Raw genomic sequence first — 8,430 nt, 5'->3', positions numbered from 1 at the left:
GAGAGCCGCCCTTGGAATGCATCTCACAATTCCATGACTCCCAAAACGCTACCACCTGTGCTGAACAGCTGATGAAGTACTGCCAGCACTCGGGGTATCTGAAGGTAATTTACCTTCCAACCAATGTGTTAGGTTGCACAGTGTGAACTTTCTTGTTGTAATTGACAGTGCAGCCAGAATTCTGGCCATAGTTTTCTGTATTTACCAACAACCAAACTGCTTCACTCTTTCTCTTTCTGAAAGGTGCTATGTGATATGGTCGTAAGAGATGTGGGGCAGTAAAGTGTTGTTAGTGATGTTTCCAGGCCCTTAAACTTAGTTTTAAGCAAACTAAATTCTGTATTTGTGACAACACCCGGGATTTCTAGGCAAGTCGCTATTGCGCTCTCTTTTTTTTCCTGTGAGATTACAAGTGCCTACTCAGTACATGACCATGAAATATGCGACACTGATCATAGTATAGATGACCTTATTTTGCCTATTCTGAGGAGCTTGGAAAAGAATAAGCCACATGGTAGACAAATTCTTTAGCTGCAGCAATGACAACCCCCACTGTGTCATATAACTAGGGTTGTCAATCGGGATATCGCGGGATCCCGTCCAATTTTTGACGTCACGGGATTCCTTCCGAAAAATCCCAGGAGTTCGTGAGAGCAAATATAACAGGAAAATCAAACAGCTGTAGGCGTCAGGCGCAGACTCACTCCTTCGTAAGGAAATGACACTTTTTATGACTGGAGGTGGCAGAGAACTGCTGCCTCCACGTGCGTACAGATATTGGCTGACTGTCGTTTCTTCTAGTGTAGAAGCACCAGTATTTGCACAAATGGTCGCTCCGAAGTGGGGGACACTACCCCCGACGCTCTGTGCTTTGTCAGGTCGTGTGTTAGACATTGTAGAATGTGATAAGCACACATCGACGGTGTTGTAACCCGTTTAGTGTTCCGTTTCTTTCCATTCGCTTTTTCTTTTTTTTTTTTGTTCTTGCTGTTCTTTATTCAACTGGAATGTTATACCGTTTGAGGAAATGATATAGTAATATTTCCTGTTACTTCAAGATTAGTGGGAGGCGCCTTCTTTTCAATTGCAACAGTGAAATGCAGGTGAATAAAAAAGGTGTGGCGTAAAATATAGCGTAACAATTTCACCCCGCAGGGGGCACCGGCTTCGGCTGTTGTTTGGTGAGTGGCGCCACCACGGACCCCAGCCCCCAGTCGTAAGGTGTTATCAGTACCGTGCCGAGGGGATGTGACGTGAAGGGTAGAAACCTTGAACGGTGGCGGTCGGGGTCCTGGTCATGCCTCGGCTGATGGGTTTTCTGAAAACTCCAGGACCTTGCCGTATGTACGAGTATGAAGTACGGGTGACAGTTAGGAATACTCGTTTGATCAAACCTGTACGGGAAATTTTTCTTCTTCACCTGAGATCGTGGCGGCAAAGCGACCACGGACCGAAGTCTTACAAACTGTATCAAAACAGTTTACCTCAAAATACATCGTAGTTTCCTCTTCAGACACAGAGAAAGACAAAAGCGTACCGCTTGGAAATATGTCACGTTTTTTCATTGAGAAAGCGGTGGCCTCAATGTCCAAGAACATCACAGAAATCAAGCGTATACGATCTGGTGATTTGCCCATAAAATGTACAAATGCCAAAGATTGTGAACACATCCTCAACACACATGACATGATGGGAAAAAAGATTTCAACTTCTCTACACAAAACGCTCAACACTTGCAAGGGCGTCATCTCAGTTTCAGAGCTGATTGACGTACCTGTGGAAGAGATCCTTGAAAACTTGAAATATCAGGACGTCATAGATGTTCGCAAAATTAAGATCCGTATGAATGGTGAATATATCACAAAGGAGGTTGATAAACTCACATTACCTGACAAGTTAAAAGTAGGATATCTTTCGGCGGATGTGCGGCCATATGTTCCAAATCCCTTGCGCTGTTTTCGCTGCAATCGATACGGACAAGCTGCTGATGCATGCCGGGGTTATCCGTGTTGTGCAATATGTGGTGACTCAGGCCCCGGCATGAAGGAGTGCAAGGGGGCTGACCGCTGCGTCAATTGCTCCGGTAAGCACCCATCATATTCACGAGGTTGTCCAAAGTGGACATATGAGAAGGAGATCCTACATGTGAAGATTACTCCAAACCTCAGCTATCCGGAGGCAAGAATAACGGTATCATCATATTTCGTTGAAGAATCCTTTGCAGCGACAGTCAAAGGAAAGCCATGAATGGCTTTCACCACACGCACACAGACTGAAACACACATAAGCACAGAGGAAAACGAGGGAGTGGAAGACCCGCCCCCACTCCACTCACTTCTGTGGCGTCACCGTCATCGACGCCACTCCTGTCATCGCCACACATGGAAATTACTTCTATGGATTGCGATGACGATGCAAGCTCGCAAGGCTCATTCACGAGCGCGAGCTCCCGTCTAAAAGACAGCCAAAAGGTAGTCTATAGGGGAGTGGCTCTCTCCCTGATATGTCGCCTAAGGAACTGGCGGCTGCTCGGAAGAAAACGCCGAGACAGCCCATAGTGGCCCCAAAGAAAAAATAACGAAACTTTGCTTGAACAGTATACCAAGGGGATGAAACTCGCGAGTTCCTTTGCGGACTAAAGTGAGGCGCTGCGAGCCTTTCGCGTCATGAAACGTCATGAAACGTCAAAATTTTTACGTCGAAGCGCGAGTTCTCTACCGAGAGCATCCCATTGGCTCCTGCGGCCGCTACCCCGGTATGCGAGCGCTCATTGGTCGGTTTGAAATTATAACCTTTTCGTGGCGCGCGTAAGCCGGCATCGCTGTGTCTTGGTGCCGGAGCAGCTCGCCGTAAAGTTTCGAAATATGGTGCAGCAGGGACGCGCGCAAAGCATTTTTGCCGGTACCGCTTTGGATGTTTTTTAGTGCCCGTCGATACCGACTCTGAAAAACTCGAATCATCTTGGATAATTCTGCAAGTAAATTCAGTGAGAGATAAGTGGAAGGCAGGTCTGCTTCGCTTGCTTGCTGCGACAACGATTCAAGAAGGATCAATACTGTGTTGTTCCACTCAATGGCAGGTAAGTCAGTTCCTATTCCATTCTGCCGCTTAGCGTTGCATAGCATAGCACCACACCTGTGGCATATACGCGACATTTCGGCCGGTAGAATTTTTAGTTTTCACGTTTTCTGATCCCTGTTCTGGTCTTTCTTGCTCAGGTATCAACTAGGTACTGCTCAACTCATATCTGCTTCAGAAAAGCATCTGCATGGATGCAGTAGAATGGATAAGCCACTCTGAGTGGTTGGAACATCATCTTTCGGCTTAGCAGCTGCACAGGTTCCTTTGTGACGGGTCAGCCTTGACATGTGACACTACACAAGCAGCAAAGGGATATGGACATGTTTCCTGTCATGCTGGATTTGTGAATGTGTGTGCCTGTACAGTGAATTACTGATCTACTGTGAAATCTTCCACGTGAGACATCAGTTAACAGTGAATGCGAAGTTGCTTCGGCATATTACTCGAACTTCAGAAACAATGTTCATGTCAAGTTCGTGTTTGGCGCAGATACAGAAGACTGCATATGTGTGATTTGGAAATACCAATCCCGAAAAAATAAAGCTCCTTGTGCAACAGAAAGAGCCAACGCTTCCGTGTTTTATTTATTTCACTTGATGCAAACGAAAATTTAGAACCGCAAAGCGGGGGAGAGAACAGTGGGGAAAGGGGAAAAACGCCTCGGCAGCGTCGCTTTACGTCACCCGTCACCCAGGGAGACAAAATAAAACAAAGCAAAAAACTACTCTACCGAGGCCCAACGATTGTCCCGACGTCAGAGGTCACGTGAGTTTTTCCCAACAATAGAAATATACTACACGTTCATTCCCCTGAGTATACTCTTCGCCATAATGCAGATACATCTTGTACACATCTATCTTATTTCCTTCATTATGGCTATCCTACAGTGGAATTGTCGAGGGTTTTTCACAAATGTTGATGACGGCAACGATCTTTAAGACAGGTATGATGCATTGTGTTTTGCATTACAAGAAACTTACCTGAATCCAAAACAGACACATACACTCCGGCGATGGAACCTGTTCCGAAAAGATCGGGTTGGTGCAACACGTGCATCTGGAGGTGTTGCTATCCTCACGTCAAAGACCATCGCTGCAAAACACCTTCCACTGAAAACAACACTCGAAGCAGTTGCTGTTCAAGTATGTCTTCACGGGGTCCTGACTATATCTTCCTTATATCTACCGCCGTCAGATCTGGTAGAACAAAAACAACACGAAAGTCTGTTAGATAAGCTCCCACCACCCTTTCTCTTAATGTGAGATTTTAATGCCCTTAACTACTTGTGGGGCAGCACAAGGGTGTATAGACGTGGCAAGATGGTAGAACAACTATTGCTCTCAAGGCCTTTGTGTCTACTCAGTACTGGTACACCAACATATGTAAATGCTGCTACACAGCCATTCTCTGCAGTAGATCTCTCTCTGTAGCCCATCCATTTCCCAAATGCTAGACTGGGTGGTGGATGAAAATCCTTGCGGAAGTGACCACTTCCCAGTTACCTTAAAATTACACTGGCCTTCAAATACACTTGCAACACGTCCACCTCGTTGGAAATTATCATATGCAGATTGGGCCACATTTCAGAGAGAATTTTGTATCCTCTTTAAGTACCAAGACTCCCTCAAAAACACTATGGGACAGATTCAGAAAAAATAAGGGTGAATATGCCAGCTTTACTGTCCCATTGCTACAAGTAAATGGCACAACGTGTCAGAACATGAATGAGCAGGCCAATGCTCTTGGTGAGCATTTTCAGAGGGTTTCAAGCTCCTTGCATTATAGTAGCGACCTCTTAAAAATCAAAGAAGAGAAGGAGAAACCTGTCGTCACCAAAAGTCACAGCGCCTGGACCAGATCGAATAACTTACTCCATGCTACAGCATTTGTCAAACACTACTCTGGAAAGTCTTCTTGATTAAGAAATCATACTTAATTCATTCATTCATTAAGAAATAATACTATATGGCAAAGATGACATATCCCTTCTCGCTGGAAGGTTGCAACTGTTATCCCGCTCTTAAAACCAGGAAAGGATTCATCAAGTCCATCAAACTATCGACCGGTAGCACTCACAAGTTGTCTTGGGAAGATTTTTGAGCGAATGGTGAATAGCCGCCTCATACACTATCTTGAGGAAAATGAGTGCATTGACCAATATCAGTGCGGATTTCGAAGGGTGTTCCACTACGGATCATCTTGTTCGTTTAGAAACTTTTATACGTGAAGCCTTTGTACGAAAACAACATTCTGGGTCTGTTTTTTTCGAGCTCGAAAAGGCCTAAGATACCGCATGGCGATATGGAATCTTGCTTGATTTGCATTCATGTGGAATATGTGGTCGTCTGTTCCACTGCATCGCCGCCTTCCTTCAAAGAAGACCATTCACATTCCCCACATAAAAATATTGAAGGCTAAATGCATGAATTCACTGAACCTTTTAAAGGTCCTGTCTCACAGGTCTTGGGGTGCAGACAGAGAAACATTGTACAGGGTCTACATCTCTAGAGTTCGGTCTAAGCTGGACTACGGATGCGCAGTTTATTGATCGGCACGCCAATGTGTCCTAAGGTGCTTAGATTCCCTACATCATCAGGGCTTGCGACTGGTCCTTTGAGCATTCCGAACGTCACCCGTCCAAAGCCTATACGTCCATTGTAATGAGTGGTCTCTAGAAAGGCGACGAGCTTATCTTAGTGTCATGTACGCACTAAAGTTGCGTACCTATCCACAACATGCGGCGCTCTCATGCGTTACAAGGACGCCTCTTGAACAACTGTTCTTAAGCAAGTATTTAGTCATCCCTCCTTTAAGCATGTGGGTTTTCCGAGAAGTTGAATTTTATGATTTTACCCACTATAACACTCCACTTTTGGAATCTGGCGGGAGCCTGCCTCCATGGCAACCACCACCAGATACCAACTGTTCACTAACCAAGTATAAAAAAGCAATACTTCCACGGCTGTGCTCCAGCAAGAGTTTGGGGGTTTAAGGGAAAGCTTTGGGAAGCTCGTGGCTTTTTACACGGACAGATCGAAGACTAATGCTGGTGTATCTTGTGCCATGGTAACTGGAACAGTCACACTAACCTACCGTTTACACAAGGTCATGTCGATATTCATTGCAGCGGTTTATGCGATCATCATAACACTCAACTACATTTTACAACATTGCATTGTGTCATCAGTCGTCCATACAGATTCCCTCAGCTCTGTGCAGACAATATGTTCAGTCAAAAAAAAAATCTTGTGCAGCGAGCACGACGTCTAGCTAATACAATAGCCAACACAGGCTATCGTTTAACCCTTTGCTGGGTGCCAAGTCACGTGAACATACAGGGTAACGAAAGTGCAGATCGTGCAGCTGCAGCTGCCCTTTCAGCTGACGTAACAGTCTTTGATGTCCGTATTCAATACCTCAGGTTGTCTATGATGAATGCTATCAACATCAAATGCCAGCAATTCTGGAGCACGCAAGAGCAGAATAAGCTGCACTTGGTGAAGCCTCACACGTGAAATCGCTCACATAGTCTTGAAAACACTTTAAGTCTTGTCTTAAGCTGCAGGCAATAGTTGGACACATACATGACTCACGGGTTTTTACTACGGTGGGAGGACCCACCCGAATGCGTGCGCTGCGGAGAGCACCTTTCCGTCCAACACATTCTAATTACATGTCCATTACATGAAAGTTATCGTCAGCGTCATTTCACTGAATTTTATCGTTACTTTTTACCTCTTCATCCAGTTCTTTTGCTGGGTGATGAGGCTATTGTTCATTTTACTCGAGTATACAGTGTACTCGAGTTTACGAGTGTTAAAGGACATTGGATATCTTAATGAACTGTTAATGTACAATGAGCTCTGTTCGTACCCTTTCATGTTTTTTCAGACACCATTCACTAAAGTTGTTTTAATATGAGCATTTCAAGTTTTAACTAGGTTCATCACATTACCTTGTTGTTTGGCGTATTATGGCCCTAGTAGCTTTTGCGCCAAAAAACTCAAACCATCATCATAGTAGTAAGTACTGACCACGATTATCCGGAAACGCACATCTGGCCTGGACGCCATTAATTAGCAATTAGAGCTAATTGGGACCCCCCACATTAATCAGCACCCTCCAGGGAGCCATCACACTAATTGGGGAATGTCTATCTTGCGTCCAGACCAAGATGTGCGTTTCCGGATAATCGTGGTCATAAAAAATAAAAAAAAATAGGCAGAAAATAAAATAAAAAGATAGAAATAGAGTAGAGAGAAACAATTTATTCGAAAATCAACGATGCCGCGGCGAAGAAGCCGCTCCGCAACACCCGAGTGACCAGCGTCCGCCATGTTGGTAGTTTGCACCCAGCAGTTGCAGAGATCGACGACAGGTGGCCACTTAGTTGCAAGGCATCACACCAGATGGCGCCACCATCATAGCTCTAGACGAGAAAGACAGAACAAGATACTAGCGGCGGGTAAAAATGACAGCACTGCTAAGCAAGTCTAGGCATGCGAGAGAAAAGGTCTAACCGCTACTGCTAAAACAGAAAACAGTACACATCGCGGGAAAAAGGCTTACGGGGGGACGATCGCTTAGGCCCAACACTACGCAGCTAACACAAGGCGGGAACCACACATCGCTAAACATGCGAGAAAAGGCTTAACACGAGCGCGGTCACCGCTAAACACGGCAAACATACGAGGAAAGAGGCTTACGGGGGGCGATCGCTTAGCCCTAATCCCAACACTACGCAGCTAACACAAGGCGGGAACCACACATCGCTAAACATGCGTCAACAGGCTTGGACACCGCAAAACAAGTCTAAACATGCGAGAAAAGGCTTAACACGAGCGCGGTCACCGCTAAACACGACAAACATACGAGAAAAGGAGCGCGTCAAATCACTCACCTTTTCCCCCGCGGCAACTTCCAGGCAGAAACTGAGCGAGCGCGGAGAACATACGTCTGCTCCCTACGAGATCCAGCCAGCAACTGAGCGAGCGCGCGGAGCGCACGTCCGTCTTCCGCGACGGTCCGAGAGAAACTGAGAGAGGCGACGCGCGCGCGCCCTCTGCTCCACCCGTCCGCGCATGCGCGCGCGCGCGCTGCTAGCGCCCCCTGCGCCGGCCGCGGGTGTTTTCGGTTTCGGCTCTCTGCTGCTGCGCGCGCGCTCCTAGCGGCGACGGGTGGCTTTTCAGTTTCGCTTTCATTCTCCGTTCTTTGCGCGCGCGCGCGTTTATCTCTATAAAGGCAGCGCGCACCGCGCTCGCGTCATCACTACGTGAAGATGTTCAGCTACCACTCTTTACAAAATTGTTCCCGTACCCACGCTTCTTGGGAAGAAGTGGAGAAGGAATG

The 8,430-nt window shown here is 46.3% G+C and overlaps 1 long non-coding RNA gene across 1 annotated transcript; it reads right to left on the bottom strand.

Moving 5' to 3' along the window:
• Positions 1-7,329: 7,329 nt before the first annotated feature.
• Positions 7,330-8,150, bottom strand: LOC135371423 (uncharacterized). Its single transcript, XR_010415607.1, has 2 exons — positions 7,982-8,150; positions 7,330-7,510 (listed from the first exon to the last, which is right to left on the bottom strand). It is a non-coding gene; the product is annotated as an uncharacterized LOC135371423 (long non-coding RNA).
• Positions 8,151-8,430: the final 280 nt, after the last annotated feature.

The sequence above is a fragment of the Ornithodoros turicata genome, unplaced genomic scaffold (genome assembly GCF_037126465.1).
Source record: "Ornithodoros turicata isolate Travis unplaced genomic scaffold, ASM3712646v1 Chromosome11, whole genome shotgun sequence".
NCBI classification, from domain to species: domain Eukaryota; kingdom Metazoa; phylum Arthropoda; class Arachnida; order Ixodida; family Argasidae; genus Ornithodoros; species Ornithodoros turicata.
This window is presented reverse-complemented; position numbering and strand designations above follow the sequence as displayed.